This window comes from Rhinolophus hipposideros, assembly GCF_964194185.1.
Source record: "Rhinolophus hipposideros genome assembly, chromosome: 16".
Classification (NCBI taxonomy): Eukaryota; Metazoa; Chordata; class Mammalia; order Chiroptera; family Rhinolophidae; genus Rhinolophus; species Rhinolophus hipposideros.
This window is the reverse complement of record NC_138062.1, coordinates 19,077,608-19,100,161: the sequence shown is the minus strand read 5'-3', so window position 1 is coordinate 19,100,161 and position 22,554 is coordinate 19,077,608. Positions and strand designations below refer to the sequence as shown.

At 39.1% G+C, this 22,554-nt stretch overlaps 1 protein-coding gene across 4 annotated transcripts in view; it reads left to right on the top strand.

Moving 5' to 3' along the window:
• ZNF827 (zinc finger protein 827) overlaps nucleotides 1–22,554 on the top strand; it is a 152,251-nt gene that overhangs the window by 104,283 nt on the left and 25,414 nt on the right. The window lies entirely within an intron of this gene.

The following is a 22,554-nucleotide window of genomic DNA, read 5'->3' as shown; positions in this document are numbered from 1 at the left end:
ATGTCCTCCATACCCCGAGGAGCATGGTGTCACAGACAGCTGGAGATCTGAGTGTTGTGCAATTCAGAAAGAGCCAAGTAGCATCTTAGGAAATGTTTGCTTACGTATCACAAGTCATTGGAAGGGGTTTGTAACAGTTGGGAAAAGGCAACTCTTTGTTGTCCTTTATTCTTGTGGTGGCAGATCCATTTGTTCTCATCTCCAGAGTCCAGGTACCTGCATGCTTTTTAGCTTTGCAGGGGCTTTTGAATTCAAACACCATAAATAACATGCTTACACCAAAAAACACATTACATAATGCCTGGTTCTAGAGGTGTAAAGAAATTCTGCTTAGTTGATATCTTCATTCTCAAAAAGGGGCTATTTGAACTACCATTTACTTCCCACAGTGTCATGTTGAATAGCCGTCTTCCAAGTCCCCAAATTATTGCCCTGCTGTTAAGCTGATGGATTGTGACTTTCTAATGTCAAAATAACTGCCTAGGAATTGCAAGTCTGAGTGCTGTGACCCATCCAGCCAGCATCCTATGATGTATGGACAAGCCCTGCATTGCTGGCTTAATGTTTGGCTTGGCTATATTTTAAGAATGGTTTATTGGTCAAGTTACAACTTGACCTCAAAGAATGATATCAGTATATGTTTAACTGAGCGTAGAGGGGTTTCTGTGATTTGCTTGGTAGATATTACAAATTAGATACACTCACTTTTAAAAGTTAACTTTTATTTGATGAGGGGAGTCAGCAGACTGGAATTTTTAAAATGTAAATCCACCATTCTGAGGGAGAACCAATCTCTGTACTTCAAAAAGGCTTTCTGTAAGCAGAGGAAAAGCAAAGAGACTCTATTTACATTTTGCTAAAATAGACAACTAAAAAGGGACTTTCTAAAAAAATAAGCAAGGTGAAAGTAGTTTAGAAATAGAGTTAAAATTAGAAAAATTAAAAATGATCAGGACAACCTTGTGGTCACAGATTTTTCATAATCTGAAGACTAATTTTGGAAAGAAAGCCTCAGTAATTTGGACTAATTGTGGAGAAAACCAGTCTGAATTAACAAAAGATTGAAGTATGGAGACTTTTCAAGTAAATATTTGTTTCAAATCTGGACCGTGATAAGTGTCCACTATATACTTCCTATAGCTCCCCAATCCCTTACCCACAATTCTGAAATCCGAAAACCACAAGATTCTGAATAAGTTACTTGGTGACACAAAGGCGATTTATAGCCTTTATGTATGACACCAAGGGTGAACTTCATACATTTTTATTGCAGAACTATCAACGTACTTGACTGTGAAGGCCCACTGGCACGATGCGTAAAATCTGTGTGATGTACCATATTATCATTGTGGAATCAGAAAAAGTCTGAATCCCGAAATACATCAGGCCCCAGGGGGCTCAGATATGGTGGACCTACATTTATTCTCATACTCTGCTTAAATGCTATGCTGGTAGCAAGGAAACTGAAGCTACAGATGAGGATCTTAAAGGCTGTGCGGTATAAGAGTCATGGAGTCCTATAGAAAATTTCAGGAGACCAAGTGGGCAGCAGATTGCTGAATCGTTGGAGAAGATGTGACAAGAAAGAGGAGTCCAGTGGGGATTCCCTAGTGCTGGGACAGCATTAGGAATGAGGCCTGGGTTCGAGAGAAAAGGAGGAGGGGATGGGAGAGGCAGAGAAAGGGCTAGTTGCCTGGGTTTGGTTTTGGGAGGCTGGTTAGCTTTCCCATGAGCAGGCTGAGTTAGGGAATGATAGAAGCCAACAAGCAGACAGCTGGCTTTAGTAACTAGGCAGAAAATAATTTGTGGTTAGTATATAAATAAAAGCTTCAGAGTCCTTAGAAATAGTCTGTCGCGTGGTTTAAACGTTACCATTAAAATATTATTTCAATTCTTTATATACTTTGCATATTTCTTTTTTCCACAGATAATGCAAAAGTAAATGGCAGCCGGGAGAATTCTCAGACTCCCAATTAGTAGAGACCATAATGAATGAGGTTTCACATGCCTGGTTCTAATCTAAGAAATCGCTCACAAATGCTGAAAATGCATAGCATTAATCCAACAGTACATATATGTATATATTGGCATATATTTCTATCCCTTCTCTCAATGGGATGAAATTCTCTTCCAAACACCTTTGGGGTGAGCCATGGGGCAGGGAGGCGCACCCCATGAGGGTCTCGTTTTCCACCAGTGTGTTGTGATTGTGTGGCAGGCCTGCAGAGAATGAGACCGCAGTGTGGGGGACAGCTAAGTGGGGGGCGATGGGTAGGACGGTGGACTGTGAACAGATCAAGAATAGCACAGTTAACTAGGCATTTGCCTTTGGCAGATGGTCTCTGAGACACACAGCTGCCACCGTCCCAGAGACACAGAATAAACACAGAGCTCCACCGCCTCCTGGCCTCCGCCGTTGCCACTATTTCTAGACTGACTTTCCTGAGAACCAAAGAATGCTCATGAGCCGAGACCTAATGTTTTTACTTGCTGTGAATGTCTGAGACAGAGGTAACACCAGGAATCCTTCACAAAACGATGAGTTAAAAGCTGCTGTCACCTTCTGCTGGAGGGACGGGGGACGAAATATCTTTAAAGCTGCGAATAGATGACTGAGGGCACCCTGGGTGGTGGTGTTGCTGGTGATGGTTTTACAAAAGAAGGAAAAGAACTTCCCTGTTGTGGGGGAGAAAGAATTACAGAGTGTGTATGTCACGTGCTTTGTCTAATTTATAGCTTTCTCACTTCGTATAGGATTTATATTAATAGAGGAGAGATGTGAGGTCAGGTGTCTTTCAGGGCACGAAGGGCGTGAAGAGCTCTTCTGTGTGAAGAGCAGACTCATCCCCATTGTACCTGTAGCTACTATTTACGTTTCCTATCATCTTTCCGTAGCAAAGGCTAGGAAGAGAATTTATATCTCGGCACTGCTTTTAAACAATGGGAGCTTCGCTTCTGTTTTATTGTGATATTTGAAGTCACAGTCTGTTTGCTCTGTGTTAAGCCAAAAAACAAAAACACAACCGGAGCGGGTGTGAAGGAAAATGTGGGTCTCCGTGGAGTTCTTTCACAGTGTTTGGAATCGTCGACACTTCTCTGTGTTGTTTCAGATGGAGCTTAGTGTTAGACAATGTAAAACATATCAGCAATTATATTTGTAAATCCCTACCCTCATTGTTTGCTAACTTCTTTTAAAAAAGAAAAGAAACCAAAAACTCTTTTTGTAGTTATTGTTCATGACATACAAACAAGCACAGAACATGGGAAAAATTTAGTTCCTTTCAGGACCCGATAGGCCAATCAGGATCTGAGCTTATTAAATAAAAAGGCTGGTTTAGGACGGTCGGCCTTGTCCCCAGGCCAATACTTGATCCATTTTCCTCTCTGTTCTGCCCGTCGATCTAATATAAGTAGTACCATGTCACACTTTTCTGAAATCTAAATACATAATGCCTTACATTAGATGCCACCTGTAACTAACCCAGCTTGCCATACTACTAGCCAGACATGAATGACCTCTTTCAGAGAGCTGGCTTAAAAGATGGACATGTCACATTTTCATGTTAAGACTTCCCAACTCATACCTCAAGAGAGAGACATGCAAAGCTGTCCTGGATTACAGTAAAGTGTTTTCTTCAATCCTTTTTCAAACACAGCACATTCCTTTTCAATTCAGACTAAGTCATGGATAAACAACAGAATGTGGGGTGTCGTTGATGTTTATCATTTTGTAACGTAAGCTCCTTTTGGATTAAACAGATTCCTTCTGTACAAAGAAGAAAGCTAATAGTTATCAAGGACCTTCTAAATTGTTAGGCATCGGACCTGCGTCACCTCCTTTAATTCTGAAAGCAACTCATTGGGACATAAGAGTGACGCTCAACTTACAGATGACTAAATGGAGGTTCAGAAATATTTAATAACTTTTTTCCTAGTCTTATTGAGCTATAATTGACACATAGCATTGTATTCGTTTAATGTATATAATGACTTACTACATATGTGGTAAAATGATCACCACAATAAGTTTACTTAACATTCACCCCCTCACATAGTTATAATTTTTTTTTCTTGTGATGAGAACCTTTAAGATCTACTCTCTGAGCAACTTTCAAATACACAGGACAGTATTGTTAACTATCGTCACCAGACTGAATAGTGGATCCCCGGGATTTATTTATCTTTTAACTGGAAGTTTATACCTTTTGCAGAGATTTAATCACTTGTTCAAAGTCATACAGTTTGTGAGTGAACTGCATAACTCATCTTGTCTTTTGGCCCTGTCATGCTGCCCACTAAGTCACATGATGTGTCACCAGCAGTGAGCAACGGAACACATCTCCCCAGTGTCAACCCACACATACCCATAGTTGGCATGTGAAGTATTACTGATGGGATGCCTTTTTGTGTGTGTCTGTAACATGCCGTTGAGTCGGCTCCAACTCCTGGTGACCCTGTGAAGGAGTGATGTCCCCAGTGTCCTGTCCTCAGCAGCCCTGCTCGGCTCTGTGGACTCCGGCCTGTGGCTTCTTTCATGGAGTCGATCCATCTCACCTTCGGTCTGCCTCTTTTCCTGCTGCCTTCTGTTTTCCCAGCATTATTCTTTTTCCCCAAAGAACCCTTCCTTCTCATGTTGTGCCTGAAGTAAGACAGCTTTAGTTTTTTGCCTCCAGCGACGTTTCAGGCTTAATTTGCTCTAGGACCCACTTGTTCGTCTTTCTGGCGGTCCAGGGTATCCGTAGAGCTGTCCTCCAACACCATATTTCAAGTGATTCCAGTTTTTTCCTATCAGCCTTCTTCACTGTCCATCTTTCACATCCGTACATGGTAGCTGGGAACACGAGAGAATGCCTTCTTCTAGTTAGGAATAAAAAGTGGGTCTTTACGGTATTTCAAAGAATTTACAAGATAAGAATGTACTATTTGTTAATATCATTCTAATTTTGCCCTCTTCCTTTTCTATCTTTTCTTTCTTCCTTTAATACTTGGACATCTGGTAATCATAGTCACTTTCAGTTAAGAAAGTTAAACAGTTAATGTTCGTTTTCAGTAATCTTTAATGGATTGTTTGGGCCATAGAAATAGTTTCATGAAACTGTGTAAAAATCTCTTGGTGAAATAAGAAGTTAGTGACAATCTGGTCAGCAGTGCAGAAGAAAAAGTTCTAGGCTGGGAATCTGGAGAACCCAGGTTTAGTCCTACCCCAGTTTCCATTAGAAAGAGACGAGAAGATCGCCATGCTTCTTCCATATCTCTTCTTTTTCAAAAACACCGCCGTCTGTAATGCTACTATAACTTCAGCCCAGGTTCTTTTATTGTCTCGGTGGGGCCAAAACTATATGCTGGTACAGGGGGAAATCCGAGTCTAGTCTGGGTCTTTCCCCCTGAAATTCTACCATCCCCACTAAGACTTGGGGAACAGACAAGGCAACACAAGTAATTCTCAAAACACACGGTTTTGGCAGTGGTAGTGACTAGAAAGGGTCCAAGAAGGGCTTCAAGGAAACTGGGACATTCCATTTCTTTATCTGGCTGCGGACTACACGCATGTGTAATTTTGTGAGAATTCATAGAGCTGTGTACTTATGACAGTATTTCTGTATTTGTTAGGGCTGATTGGCTTTTTCACAAATAGGTGGGATGGGTTTAGATGCTAAGCGGTCACCTCCACATCGAGCGCCGTGCATGTTCATTTCCAAGACCACAACAGTCATGACGACGACAGCAGTCCTTCCATTTCCAGCAACATTTCCACAGGTAGCATGAACTTATTGCCCTGAACTAAATGACATATAGGTCGATATATCTGATACCTGTTGTGTTTCACATTGAGAAGCTATTCCACACTGCTTGCAGCATTTCTTTGATGGACTTGCAGTAGATGAGCGATAGCCTGTCCAGCTGTTTACTAGAGGGAGAAGTTTTCATTGTTACGGATTTCCCCAGTCCAGATGCTGTTATCTGAGGCTTAAAATGACACGCTCACAACGAGCCCTCTCTGTCCCTCACCAGCCTACTTTGGTTGTAGAGTGTAGGCGAATTCCAAAGGGGAGCGACTGAGCCTGTTAAGACCTCTGTAGAGAAAGGCTTTGCCTTTAGCACTGCCCATTTTGTGTCCAAGTTTGTCCTCAAAAATATAACTCACTGGGTCTCTGCAGACCAACAGTTGTGGGGTTCACACACTAAAGTGCAGGCACACTTTTTTTTTAAGGGTGGCAACCTTTCCAAAGGAGAGATTTATACCGATTTAGATGCATCACCTGAGCTCTCTATAGAAAGCCACAAAGACAGAGAAAAAAAAACTGGTTTTTTTGGCCAAGCCTCTTTATCTCCACCCAGATGGCACAGGGGTTGAGTCACAAGATAATCATCAACACTTTCATCTTTGTACTTTGTGGGAAATGGTAACATCCAAAAGCCCTTTGAAAACCCAGTTTGAGGACTTTGTTTTTCAGGTACAGGTTCCTCCCTAAGGCTGTGGCCACTTCAGGCCTGGCCTGGTATCTTCTTGTGAGCAGAGAAAATATGTATGTGCTTGCATAAACTTTTCCACACGCCATGTATAAGGTCTCAGCAGTGCCTGTGATTGTGTTGTTACTTTTGCAAAGACTGTTGAGATGGCTTGAGAATGAATAGTTCTATAAAAGGCCAAATTCTTGAGTATGTGTCCTGGACGACACAGAGTGTTTGTTTTCAGACGGCCATGGAGTGACCTGGCTTCAGTTTGGGACTGGCTCCTTCAATCTATAAGGCCTTTTCTGTATATACAATACGTTCTTCCATTCCTTTGCTTATCAAAAATACTTATTCTCATTCTATGCAGTTTCTTCTTTGTGTTTATTTCTTTTCAGGGCAGCAACCAGGGTAGGAAAAAAGTCATTCCACTTGCAACATAGCCCATCTATTTTCATTCAGATAAATCCATCTGTATTACCACTTGTAGGCCAAACGGGTGCCTCTCCGTGGTAAGAAAGACACCCCCACATCACCCTTTTTTGATGTAGTGACTGGAATGACAGGCAGGGGCTTCACTTTTTGGCTGTTCTCCCTGTGCAGAGTGTTTCCTTTAGCAAAGTACTTATCATTCTGTTCTCCGTTTAGCATCCAGAAAAGGAAGACGCTAACTGGGAGCACTGACGTACAGTCAGTCTGCATTTGCTTAGTGATGTGAGGTGCGCCGTCCGCTGGTGTGCTACTGAAACATCCCACACACAGATCTGTCGACGCCTTAAATTCAACAGGTCCCATTTCTACCACCTCCCACTGTCCCCGTCCCTTCCCTCCAGAATTCATTAATGAAACCCTCCTCTCTGTCTTTTTTTTTGGTTGTAGTGTATAGTACCTTCGCCTTCACCCACCATGACACAAACCATTAAGGCTGGACACCATTTGTTTGGGTTCCCATGAAGCAGGTCCTAAGACAAGTAGTTTTTAGGAAGTGAGATCAGAAAATATGTGAAGCGAGCCAGGGAAAAGAAGGCAGCCAGTAAAGGGTACGTTATCACACAGGTAACCTACCAGGGACAACTGGAGATTAAGTTCCCTGGGAACTCTGGGCAGTGATGGAGGACACACACCTCGGTGTTTCCTCTCCAGGGGTGAGAGAGAACTAGGATATTTAGGCAGTCAGTCTCCGGTTACAGGAGAATCAATTCCCCAACACTCTGGTCTACCACACAGAAAATCTACTGATTTTTACAATACTAAATTGTTCAGGCATAAAATTCTCTATAGAATGCAAAGTACAACATAGGGAATATAATCAATAACAGTGTAATAACTATATGTGGTGCCAGGTGGGTACTAGACTTACCAGGAAGATCACTTAGTAAGTTACAGAATGTCTAGCCACCATGCTGTACATCTGAAACTACTATAATACTGTATGTAAATTGTAACTGAAAAAAAGAAAAAGAAAATGCCAGAATAGGAAAAAAACAGCTTGGAATTATTTCAAATAGAATTCTTTCCCATCTGTGAGCTGACCGCTTTATCAAATGAGCTTCTTTTTTAAAGTTAATTATTTTATTGAGGGACGGTATTAAATTTTGATCCAAATAAGGCAAAAGTTTACATTGGAATCTCTCATAAATGCTAATGGGAAACTTTGTGTGAGACATATTTGAATTCAGGCCTGAATCTTTCTGAAATTTAGGCAGCTGATGAAATGGAAATATTTTTCTCTCTCAAATTATTTAAAAATTGAACATGGCATTTTCCTCTTGCATGGAAAACATGTCCCACAAACCTTATGACACTGCCTTAGTTGTTTCCTACACATGAAGAGAGAAACAATTTTCTACAGCTGTCAGGCTGCACACCTCTCTAGTCTGACACTTTTCTCCTCACCTTTTCGAGAAACAACAGACAGACCAGGCCCTACTGGAGGCTGGAAATTCAGTTGGAAATTCCCCCACACATAGCCATTTCTGCCCTTCGTTACCTATCTGTACACTCAGATGCTTTTGCATTCTACCTCATCTCAAGCTTTTCTTTTCCTTTTTCTATTGTGAGCCATAATGGGGCTTACATGAGGTAAGACTTACATTAAATACTCTATTAAACATGTAAATAAGAACTGAGTTCTCCAAGTTGCAGAGAAATACAATGCTCCATGTTGTTGTGTGAACTTGGACCTTGATGTCCAATTCTAGGAATTTAATCTACAAATAGACCTGAGGAAGTAACACTAAGGTATACAGACAAGGGTGTGCTTTGTGGCATGAAGATCTGAAAACAAACTGGATGTCCATAGGTCAGGAACTGGTGAAGGGAACCACAGGACATTTGATGGGAAATTCCACATCTCTTTTAAAAAGTATGAAGGAAATCTGTTAGAATTTATTTGAAAAGATATCCAAAATATATTGTAGATTTAGAAAGCAAAAACAAACAAACAAAAACTGGCTGCAGAGAACGTGTGACATGACCCTATTTATAATTTTTTAAAAAGAAATGGTACATTTTATGTGCCCATAATATGCTTGCATGTACAAAGATAATTTCTCAACAGATAAATTATTAACAGGGATTACCACTGAGGCACGAAAAGGACAGGGATGGGGAGAAGAGGATAAGTGAGAGATGCTTTTTCATTTTTCATTTTATATCCTTTGTACTATTTTTTTACCATGAATTTATATTACTTTAAAAATTTTTAAAGTTAGAAAAGTATGATACCTATATGTTCAAACCACTTTTTCTTTTTAGAATCTGACATTTAAAGATATGATGACTTGGATCCTTAAAGAATAATCTCTAAATTAAGTGAACTACTAAAAATATAAAGCAATGATTCTTAGCCATCCTTCCTTCAGTAAGCTTCCTTTCTTCATCTCCCAATTAGATGCCAGAGTTAAATGAGTTTTTCATACAGTTCATGAGAATATAAAGCAGGTTACAAAGCCACATGAATGGTATGATCCTGTGATTTGTGAAAATGTGTGCATACAGGAAAAAAATCAGGAAGGATCGGTGTAGAAATGTTAACTGTTACCTCTTTAATTAGTATTTCAAGTGATTTTTACTTATATTTTGTGGACTTCTGTTTTTAAAATGAGCATATGTTATTTTTATAATCAGAAAACATCAATAAGCTTTTCATTTTGAACAAAGGAGAAACTGTCTTGTATATTTTGGTACTGAATGCTTGACACCAAATCTGTCTGGAAGTTTGTATCATGAGGATATGCCTAGAGCTTTGGACAAAGCGATCAACTTCAACAAAACCACATATTAATGTGATCCCAGGAAAAAAATGGTAGACCTAAAAGCAACAAAAGTGGATATGCTTCAGCTGGAAGAGATGAAAATGCTGGAAAAAAACTGGTAAGGGTTGTTAGGAAAGGAGACTCCATCTTAAGATATCAAAGTATTTCAGACTAAGGGATATTGTTTCAATGTCTTGTGTTTATTGGCACCTACTGCCTTCATGATTTCCCCATTCTCTGTTACATGCACCCTTGGGTACCTTTTCCCATCCAGGGCTTTCTGTCAAAATGACTCATACATCTGCAGAATATACTCCCGCCCCCCCCACCCCCGCTGTGAGTATCCCGGAATGATTCACTCAGATCAGTTGCTTCTCTTTTAACTTGAATGGAATTAGGCTCAGGGACATTCAATTGAAAGATTTATGAAAGTGTGGGTCTCAGGAAAGGCAGTGGTGTGGTTAATCAGGGAAATCAGCTATATGTATATGATAGGAAACAGAATAATTAGGGAGTCCCATAGCCCAGAGGTAGAACAATCTACAAAAAAAGATTAGGTCCAAACTCTGGCTGTCAGCCTTCACTCAAGTATGGAGGCAGGGATTACTTGGTTATGCGGGTTTTAGGTAACTATTTTGTCTTCAGGGCAAGGTGACTCATACAATTTATTTTTTTGCTCACTAATTTTGTATGTATTGTGTAGGTACTTGCCAAAAGAAAAGCAGAGGAAAATTTTACTCAGGAAAAAAAATTGTGTACTCTTGCAAATGGTTTTAACATGTAGGCATGCTTTCGGTATGTGAAAGTTATTTTTTGACACTATTTTTGGCCAAATTGTTTTTCATTTTTTATGAAAAAATGTTAATTTTTAAAACACTCTGGTCTATCTCCCAACTGTTACTTTTATCACTCGAAAATGTGGTATTTTAAAAATATCATCACTGGTGTCATACTAAGACTTGCCTTGGATTACAAGTCTTTCATAGTAATTAATTTTTTTAAAGCATTTGGACATGAAAAAGGAATAACATGAAAGCCCACCAAAATGCTCAAGGCAGTTGTCTTTGAATGATGACGGGAGCTGTAGTTGTGGTTTTGGGGGTATTTTTTCTCCACTTTTCTACAATAGCATGGAACACTTTTATAAAGAAAAAAGTCAAATTTATTACAAAGCGTAAGGTGTTAAGGAACAAAGATAAGATTCATGATGCTTTGAGTTATACTATAATAGATAATTGTGGTCACACACAAGATAGGCTTTTGCCCAAGGCTTCTAAACATCTTGTGTTACAATGAACACATTGGCAGAGTTGTTTCAAAAAATTGAAGTTACATATCCTGCAAGTTATTAACAAAGAGTGTGAAATCTTCATGTGCAATACACACATGACCACAGTCGTTTCAATATGTATTTCAATTTGGGTACTTACTAAGCTCACTTGCGAAATGATTGAAGTTTGAGGATGGTTACTTATTTTTAACCTTACAAGGGAGATTAATGAATTAAATTTATCTCAGGGCACCAGCTGTTAGAAAGGAACTGCACACCATCTTTTTAACGTGGTTGTTGAAAATAGTGTTTAATGGAACAGTCTGCTGTACTGTTGCATTGCACTATTAGTCTCATAAATATCATTTATGCAGGTGTAACTAATGAAATAATAGCTACTAATGGAGGATATTTTCAATAGTTATATCAAGAAGTATAATGAGCATTTGTTCACATTTCTGTTGCACCTATTTAGTTTCTGAACAGAAGAGGTCAATTAGAAAAATGATCTCCAGCTACAGATGGGTTCATTGACATTCCCCTTAGATTATCTTCAGTCTTCTCCATCGGTGTCAGAGGATACCAAGATGTTATGAAACGAAAATTAAATATAAAAGGATCTGAATGTTATGAAGTATTTGATGAGCAGTGTGTGAAAAGCTATTGTGAGGTCTATGTACCACTAGGGTGAAACGAAAGTTCATTCATTCATTCAACAAATACTTGTTGAACATCTATTATGTGCTAGGTACTTCTTAGGTCCTGAGGAACAGCCCCTGTCTTTATGGGGTTTACACTCTAGGGAGAGAAGCAGACAATAAATGATTATTCAGGGTGTGCGTCTATATACCAGGGGTGCAAAAAAAATGTACATAAGAGGACACTTTGGTCGACGTTGCTCAAGCAGTAGTTCACTGTCATCAGAAGTGTCTGGGCGCTGATGGTAACCACTTTGAGCACCTCTTGTAATTGCAGAAATCAAACGTGACTTGTATTCATCTTTTGTTATCGATATATATTATGTATTGCAATTTTAATGCAGTTTTCCTTTCTTAAAATGTGTACACATTTTTTTGGCACCCTCTTTGTATGTGTGTGTGTTTGCGTGTGTGTATTTATATATATAACGTTACAACATCATAAAAAATATAATACATATTTATATGTAATATGTAATTATATATGTATATATATAAGTATATATATATATACATATATATATATATATATACACATGTATGCACACACACACATATACTATATAAAAAAATCTTGAAAAAACTAAGCAAGGTAAGGTGAAGGGCTAGGAAACGGCCATCTAAGGTAGGGTGCTCAGAGCAAGTTCTCTCTAAGAAGGTACAATTCGTGCAGATATCTAAAGCAAAAACGTCACGATGTGTGGGACAGAGTGTTCTGGGTAAAGGGAGCAGTAACTGCAAGGCCCTGGGATGAGAATGAACTTGGGTTTGGGAAGTGACAACAGGAAGGGAGGTGAGGCTGGAGGGGAAGGAGGGAGGCTGGCTTATAGGGTCTCGTAGTTGAGTAGCAAAGACTTGGGCTTTTATTGCAAGAATGCCAGAAACTATTGGAATGTTTTGAGTAGAGAAGTGACATGATCTCACTTCCATTTTTTAAGTTAACCTGACTCTTTTGGGTTTAATCGTTAAAGCCCGAATAAAGTCCCCTGAAAGGTTTAATGGAAACAGAGAAGCCCAGCATAAAGATAAAGAGGCAAAGAAAGTTAATCTAATTTTCTGGGTATTATTTTTATAGTGGATGGAATCGGTGCATATCCCTTTAATAATTAATTATTGTTAGTGAGTGTTGCCCAATATCTATCTCATTTAATTTTTTTCTTACTATTAAGTTATAAAAAAGGGATTATATTTTTACGTTATTATGTTTAGTTAAAATTTTGGGTTTTTTTGTTAACTAGTTAAAAATGAATGTCTAGACATTTAACTGAATATTTATGGGAAAAAGTTGATAAAACTCATCTCAATAACACAATAACAAAAGATTCAGGAAGTTACAGAACTTGAATCAGAATTTAAAAAAAAAAAAAACATGACAAGACAAATCCATTATTTAGGATTCCTTGTAAAAAAAAGAGAATAGCTTCATAAGAGAATTTAGCTTCATACCAGGAGTGCTCCAGCATTATTTCTAAGGAGCTATGTCAAGGAACTATGAATTCACCAATAAAACTGCAAATATTCTAAGAGATGCTTACAAAGCATTCCTAGAGACTATTGTATATGTGTGTTTTGCCAGCATTGCCATTGAAGAGGTGGTTGACAATTCTCAAATCACTAATGATGGCATTTTACAAATCATATACCAAATTTATTGGGTAAGACAATAACATCCGTTATTTACAACAGAATTCCTAAATATTTGTTACATACCTGACTTATTGGTCATCAAAAGAGTTCATACTTGCTAGTTCATAATATGAATCTTTTGGAATGGGATGTTTGCCTGTGCCCCATTCATGGAAATAGTACTTAATAAGGGATTGCTTTGCCTCCCATACTTAAAAACACTGACATGTACTAAATCATCAAAAGCCTAGGTACTTAGCAAGATGGTCATCACCACGGAAAGACTCAGGCTCAAGACCACCTTTCAGTTATGTGTATCAGTTTCCACCAATCTCCGTAATCCTCAGATGTTGAAATCACTTTTAAAAAATACTTTGTTATCCGTAATAGCTAAGGAAATGTAGATTCTTCATAGAGTTTTCAAGACTTGCTTTATATAAATACATTGTTTGGCTAAATTTTTGTTTTAGGTCTTTTTTAGCCACCAGAAGAGAGTCGTTGATTGTCTAGTCTAGACCTGTTACTTCAGCCAAGCTGTTCAGAGGCAGTTTGCTGAGACAAAAGTGAGATAATATGTTTCAGTGATAAAATAAGCTGTCCACTCCTTGCTGGCAAGCTGTGAGGTTGACTACTTCGTACAGAGCTAGAGAGTGAGTCTGAATTACAGTTTCCCCCCAAAGATGATACAAACTGCAGAATTCACTGGGGTAAGGAAGGGCTGAGGGTGGAGAGAGGAGAAACCTTCACAAGTGGTCCATTTACATCCATTTTCACGTGTGCGTGTGTGTGTGAGTGTGTGTTCATTTCCTTTTGGCATGTGAGAGCAAACTGGTCAAAATCTCTAAAAGGGCTTTGCTATTTTAAATAGAAATTTCCACTTCAGAAATTTTATAGTTAAAAAAAGAAAGTTCTTAGTTGACTAATTGTTCTCTTGCCATGCTGGCTGCTCTTCAGGGTGGCACACCATATATTAGAATGAGCTATTACAAACAGAAATGAATTTAAGGAAAACTGCATACATTTTGAGAAACTGGATTTTTTTTTTTTTTTGACGTATAAATAACCCAACCAGGATGTTCCTGGGTGCTTAGAACACTGAATGCATTTGTGTCATTTTCATTTTACTGAGGAACTGGCATAAACTTGCAGTTGGACCTTCGGGAAATCATTCCTGGCTCAAGCTAAACGATATTGCTGACTCCATTACATTCTCAGAGTCTTGCAGAGTCATATACACTAATTTATAAAGAATCTTTTGATCAATTGGAAAAACTTCCCTCAGCTCAGAATGAAGGCAGAGAAGACATCTCACAAGGTCAGCTTGTGTGGTTGACATTCTCAAGATGATATTAACTGCTCTCAGACTCTGTCCATGACACTTTCTAAATCCTTCTGCAAACAGCTGGATTCCAACATGACGGCCTTTATTTGTGCAAGTGAAGAACTAGGAGTGATTCTGATACACTGTTTGCTAGCAAAGAAATGATTTTCTTACCCCCTTAAAGGTGGTAACCAGCTTGAGCTCATTTTTTTCTCAAATTGCTGAGTTTGGTGGGATTAAAGAGATTTCTAAAAGAAGGAATTTTAAATCTGCAGTAGGAAACAGATATTCGTTGTTGTTTTATGTGTTGGTTCTAACAGACTTGGACTTTTAAAATCTTTTACCATAAGAAAGTAGGTAGAATGATGTACTGTGTTAGTGGCTTTGAAATTTTGTTTGACCAAAACCCAGAGTGAATTTCATGTGTGTATGTATATGTGTGTTAAGTGACAATGTGTGTGTGTGTGTATCATAGATTCATAGATAGATAGATATAAATGAAGCAATCTTCATACATGTACCATGTCTGATATTTTCTAATCTATCCTATTTTATTTTACCTTCTTCTTTTTAATGCTGGTTCAGACCCACAAAGTTTATTTCATTATGTGCCAGTGGGTCACAAGCAGAAATTTGGACATCACTCAGCCAAACAACTGTTAAAGATACCTGGAGTCCTCCCCACCTTTGAGTTCCCTTCTGGGAAACCTAAGAAGGTGGGTGCCAGCTGCTTTGGTTTTGACTCAGCAGGCAGGTGTGTGCTAAACACTTTGTGAATCCTAACTCCCATCCTTATTGAGATGACTGGGTCACTCCGCAGCCAGACTTTTGAAGCTGTGCCCCACAGTACGAAAAACAAAGAAAACAGTGAGAACCAAACCCTTCCCCAGTGTGGGCTGCTAATATTCAGCTTTGCATCTTATTAGGAAAGAGAAAGTAATGATGTTTCACATTTGTGTGAATCTTATTGAAGAATAAATGTCTCTGAATTGCTTTTCAAAATATTAAAGTAATGGCAAAGTGAAATTAAGTGGGAGGAAAAAAAGAAATTTTTAAATTCTGCAATTTAGCCATTAATTGAACTCTTATTAGAGTCCTTAATAGCTGAAACTAATCTTTGGTTTTGTACCTTCTTGGATGTAGGTAGCTCTGACAATGTCCAGCCTTCATTCGTATTCAGGACGTTACATAAGGGATAAATGACCTACTCCATCCAGTATGTTGCCTTTAATTTCCATTGTTTTAAATAATCTCTTCCTATGAATAGCTGATCACTCTTTCTGCTTCCTCTACAACCCTCCCTTCATGAATGGTAAAATGTACAGATTGAAATAATGAAGTTTTTTAGTTGCTGGAAATGATGGATGACAGCAATCAGCTAAGCTTTTAAAGCATATATATTAAAAGAGAAAAGAAGATATGTCTTGGATTCTACCCACTCCAGAAATCAGCAAAGAGAGAATTCTCTCAATTAAAAGAGAATGTAATTTCCATTCTGCCTTGGGGCATTACTTCTGCTATGTTGATGAAAATGAACATCAAATTGATTGGCTTCCCATGCCCTGACAATCATTAATTATGCCAAAGGTGCTGGGGACCTGCCCATCTAGTGGAAGGAGCAGAAAGAAACGCAAGGTGACAGCTTTTTCCTCCCCTCACTCTTGGAGTCCCATCTCAGGACAGGTGGTAGGATTGATGTATCTTTTTCCACTACATGTCTTCCCCACTCTTTCTAATAAGAGACTTTGAAGATATTATTTGCTTTGAATGAACTGATCCCATGGAGCACAGAACAGTCTTCATTCATCAAAATAGATCTAACGCTAAGTATGATGGGGAGTATCGAGGTAGAAGAATTTGACTGGTAGGGCTGAAAAAGCTTATGTATTTGAAAATACCTGCAAATAATTCTCACTTATATAATATCCAAATGTCTGAAAATCTGGAGCTAGCAACATAAAAATGCTATAGGAACTGGAAGTTTAATAGGGCAATACTCTTGATTCAAATTTTCTTCTATAATTAGAGTTTCTATAAAAAAATTCTATTCATACATGGAGGATTTTTTTTTTTTTTAACTTCACATAGGCAATTATTTCCATCTGAACCTTGGATAGAGGAAGTTGAACTAATAGCTCAATGTGCTTGGAATTATGCCTATGACTTTTTTACTACCCTGTGAATTTTCTTCTTGAAAGCTCAGTGAACTTCTTAATTTAAAAAATAAGAATCAGCTCATGCTCCCTGTCCCTGGTTCACAGGGCACCACTGTCATCAGAAGTGTATTAAAGACCTACCTATCTGTATCCTGCTAGAATTTAAATAGTACAGTCTCTGCTTTTTCCCTGGTGCGACCTAGAATACATGAGCTGTGTGATTCTCAACTGGGGGTGATTTTTGCCCCCCAAGGGGCATTTAACCGAGTTTGGTGATATATTTTTAATTGTCATGACTAGGGGACAGGTACTACCGGCATCTAGTAGCTAGAAGCCAGGGATGCTATTAAACACCGTACAATGCACAGGACAGGCCCCACAACAAAGAAGGATCTGGTCCAAAATGTCAGCAGTGTTAGGGTAAGAAACCTACCTTAGGTGTTGCAGCTGCAGGTAAAGGACATGTTAAAAACTGAAAGTCATAGACCAGATGGACAAATTAAATGGCATTGCTTCAACTGTGTGTAAACATGTACTTCTGGAAATTCTTTCAAGTTTCGAAGCTAAATAATTTTGGTTATTTAATAGCTCTATTAACACTTGTACTTGTTTCATAATAAACAACTGAGCGACTTTGACACTATTTCAGTATAACAGTGGCCTGAAAAACAAGTATCAAACATGAAAGAAGCTTACTCATGAATTATTAAAATCTCAGGAAACACAAAGTGTGCATTATAGAGAGGGACGCCCACCCCTTATAAACTAACTGAGCGTACTTTGAATGATAAAAAAAAGTTACATGTATTAGTTAGGATAAAGTTTCTACGGCTGGATGGCTATACAAAGGCTAAAATAATGGTGGCTTAAATAATGGAGAAGTGTGTTTCTCTCTTATATAGCAGCCGGAGTGTAAACAGTCCACGGCTGATGTTGTGATGCCAGGATGTTCAGACTCCTTCTAGCTTGGTCTGCTAACCTTGGCGTACGGCTTCCATTTCATGGTCCGTCACGGCTGCTCCAACTCCCACCATCACTTGTATATCCTAAACAGCAGGAAGTCAAGAAGAAAGTCGAGGGCATGGTCCTCCTCTTAAGGGCATAACTTAGACGTTATGCACAGCATTTCTGTTCATCTGTTGTCTGGAACTTAGTCACATGGGCTCACCTCCCTGTTAGGGAGATTGACAAAGAATTTTCTTGGGTAGCCATGTGCCCAGCTAACCCTCACCGGGCTCCTTTATTAAAGGTAGAAGAAAAGCATGGATGTTAGAGGACATCTAGCAGTCTCTGCCTCAGATATCTTGTCTTCGGTTAATTCAAGGTCAGAGAACCCAAAGGCTGTTGAATAATTGCAGATGACCGTTGGTCAGAACTAAAGGTCACAGGCTGTGGCGGTGTCTAAAATCGTCTATTATTTCACTCGGTTACATTAATCCTAAATCACCTGAGAGGCAGTACTGGCTCAAGTGCTAACCTTGAGGGTTCAAATCTTCTCTCTGCCATTTGCCAGCTGAGTCGTGCCTGGATTTCCTCCTCTGTAAATTGCTGATGATAATAGTCCCTAACTTCTCGGGTTGTGGGAAGGATTAGTGAAGAAATACATGTAACACTCATTACAGTGCCTCACCTAGTGAGCACTGCCAAGAGCTCTAAACTTTGTTATCATTGTAGGCAGTCCTGTACCTGACTAGCTAATTTGAAGTCTGCTGATTTGAGCTTAATTTATTATGCACCAATGTCTGTTCATTTCATTTGGTTTAAAATTTTCAGTAAATACTTGTTGCTTTGATCTAATTTTGAGTTACCCTCACCACCAATGAAGTATCCAAACATGGGATTTGATTTGCAATGAAGAGAATGCTAAATTGGGGTTGATGTGAACTTGAAGTAATACACGAACCAGTGGATTGCCAGCATTTTACATCTGAGCTACGATGGTGGACAAGCTACAGATTCAGTGTAGACAACCGATGTCCCAGCTGCGTTGTCACATTTCTTGATTTCTCAACTGATGTCAAAGATTTCTGGTCTGGTCCAACAAAGGTCATTAAACTCTAGGTAATTCTGTACTCTTCAGTAAGGAATTTAAGAACTCATAGTGAAAACGTTGCAACTCAGAAGACCTACAAATGGCAGTAGTTGTCTTGCTTTCTCCAGTATCTCAGATTTCAACATCTTGTAGCAGATGCTTTCCTGACATTCTTCCTCATCGGTTCCCCTAATAAGCAGATGACTAAAGATAAGGTTAGAGTACCTTTACAACTGCAAACATATGTGCATGTGTTTGTGTTTGTGTGTGTGTCAGGGTGGGTGTGTGTATGTTAGAGAAAATCTTGGCCACTAAAACACACATGTGAATCGTTAGGTCATTTCATACTTTTACCAGTGTAAATTTCGAAAGCAGCTCAATATTTTATCTCTATATATAAAGTGATAGAAGTGCAAGTCATGTATATTGTTGTGTGGAAAGCAGGATTTTCTATAGTTTATAAATACTCTGATGTGAATATGAAGTTAGTGGGGGCAGCCATACTCTAGTATACAATCCTTCCTCTTGATTTTCTTTCTAAATTTCCTTTGGTCCTCACAACATATTATAAAATTTAATAGGATGATTCTGTATCTACTTAATCGTAAATTCAGTGAGGGAAAATGATGTTGATCCATTATAGTAATTCTTATTTTGTCAACAGAAAATGATAAAGAAAACAATTTCATACAATAATATGAAAATTATTTAGACTGGCCTATGTCAAAATATTTACCAGGTTGGCTAAAAGTTTGAAGCACTCAGAGGGTGTGTGAGTTTAACAACAATAAAATGAGAATTTTCAAAATAAATCAATTCCATTTCTACCACAGAAGATTTTATCTCTTAAAACTCAACCTATTACAGTATATATAATGCTTAAAACTTATTCAGGCTTTAAGTTAGTTCCTCCAAACAGAAAATGAAGGATTCCACTCTTTTTCTTTTAAAAATAAATGAATACAGGAAACAGAGTAGATGAGAATGGGGACTGGTAGTCTTCAGTGATGAACAAGCCCCAAAGAAAAAGGGGACAAAGTCCTCTTCCTGTAAGTCAGCATTTGTGAGTTGGGGCAGGTGGGGGGAAGGGGGAGTATGAATAATCTCTTAAAGTTCAAGGACTTCACAAACCTCTCCTTGGCCAACTGGAACGAAGCATAAGACTCTTGTGAGTGACCAGGTGAATGCTTGTAACTTGATAGGATGATAATCCTCTGGCTATTATTATATCAGAGCAGTAGAGGGAGTGTCAGTAAAGGTCAATGTGAAGCTTTCTAAAATAATTTTGCCTAAAGGCTAAGTTTTACCTCTAAGAGCAAGGTCTGTACTTTTTCTATAGAGTTTCTTTTCTCCGACATAGGGAAACTCATACTCTGACTTGAGCCAGATACGATTGTTTGTGAATCACTCTTCAAGAGCTCTAATTTTTGTTTTGGGATAGTATACCAGTATTCCTTTGGCTAATAATTATTGCAAATAAAGTCCCAGAATTGTGTGACTCGGGGCCCTTGACCCTAAAAGACCGAAATTCTTTATAAAACATAACAATGTCTCTGACTTGGTATGACCCTTGGAAGGACACCCCCAAGATGTGTGGCTCTGGTCAGTGAGTGTGGTTCGGTTCAGCACCCACCATGTAGGTAGTTAGAAGAAGCAAATGATATCGTTTACGTCAGGTATTTTACAGAGCACCCGGCGTGTTGTTAGGGCTATAAATGTTTTTATTGAGCTATTGTCATATTTCCTGCACAGGCGTTAAGAGGGTCAGTGGAGAGGTGATACCAAATTGTCAGAGTTGATTAAAATTTTATTTGCCAGTGATAAAATAAGGTGTCCCTCCCCCTCTTTTCCCCACCACCAGCTCATGCTCCCTGCTTCTGACACCCTCGCCCCCTCTCCCTCACCCTTCTCCTTCACTTAAGTATTACCACTTTAATGGGCATTCTTCCAGAGATACTGTAAGCACAGGCACGTGAAACAATATCTGTGTATATCGATATTTGGGGGGAACATTTGTTCTTAAGCAGCCCTCCACTTGAAAGAGTCAAGAACCTCCTTTCTCATTGAAACGGAGAAATGAAGGAAGCATCTCTTCCCTTCATAGTTGTAAATGGCAGCTATGGAAAGAAATGGTTCCATCCTGTCTAACTAAAAATGCTATAGAGGACATCAGCATCCTTCTGATAGGGTAGACACTGAGGCCCAAAGTCCTGGTTCAGTGGAGTCATGTCGGAGCGTATTGCTGCAGTCAGTAAGCCATTTTGTCTCCATCTAGAGACATGATCTTTTAACTGCTTGGGCCAAACATACGCATGCCCCATCAACACCAAATCTCTTGTACATATTTTTATACGATTTATTTGACTGGCTCCAAATTAAATTGAAAGGGAATTAGAAGTCTCGGATGAGGAGCCATTGTGTAAGACACCCTACTCTCGCTGAACAGATACAGCAAAGAATGTCAGAAAAATCGACAGCTGATTCTGCTTCTCGTCTGTTCAACATCCCCCTGGTCCCACAGACGTGAACCTAATCAAATTGTGACTTAGCTCTTCCACATGGTGTCACTTAGGATAAAAAACGGTTGGGTTAGAAGGGCATGGTGCCTAAGTAATGTGGTGACATTACCTATAAATAATGCAGTGAGGGAGGACATACACAGCCACTCCACCTAAGCAGCTAAAGGTGTTTCTGATGGCATTTGGCAGACACGTGTGGTGAATAGACCTCATCTAAGTATTGTAGGTTGACATTTTGGTTCAGCCCTCACTTTGGAAGAAGAAATGAGTGTGTCAGTCCATTTGAAAGCCCTGCCTGTGCAAATTCACTTTTTACCCATGGCTACCTGTCAGACCAGTGTTTGGTATCTGGTGTTATTCAGTGCTCTGTCCTGCTGTGGATGTTACTAGTTTCCTTAACAGTAGAAAGAGCTCTGTGAATTCAGTCTTGACAGGTAGAGTTTTTCCACTGGCCTTTACCAGTCGGTGTTGGGTATGTGTCTGCTTTTTAAATGAGAAATGTAGGTATCTCTAGGAGTTTCACCTGACATTATCTCCTGTAAGTTTAGAATGTAACCACATTTTCAGCTCCCAAGACACCAATAGGACCTTGAGGCAAATTCATATGCTGAAAAAGCAGCCAGCCATAAACTACTGAAATCAGAATGTGGCAGCGTTCCAACTTGAGGAGCATTTGTGAGTTCCTGTATTAATATTAAATGCAAGAGTCTTCGTTCATGCAACATTAAGGTTACAAATGTCCACATGCCAAAATTGGAAAATAGCAGAAAATACGATTCTCATGGTGACATCTGTTCTCCACTGTAGTACATGTTCTATAATACAGTGTACAGTTTGAAGGCTGGTTAGTTATGCAAAGCCTTTGGTATGTAGTGTGATTAAGAACCTCAACTTCAGCATGTGGGGAGGCGGAGGATGAGGTGAAGAGAGCGCTAAGAGGGGTTCACTTCCAGTCTGGGGTTTTTTACTATGTGACTTGAGGCAAGCACTTAGCCGACCTACACCCCACGTTCTCTAAAACTTAGAAGCAGTAATGTGCTTTCTCCCCAGTAATCAAAAGGTGAGGTATAGATTCTGCTGAGGTGTGGTCTCCAAGGAATGCTGTACCGCTATCATCAAAGTTAGAGGCAGTGACTTTCTGTCACGGGATAGGAGGTGGTGCGACAGGGACAGGCTAGGACAGCTCAGCCTGTTTATTTGCATGTGATTTGCATTAATTTAC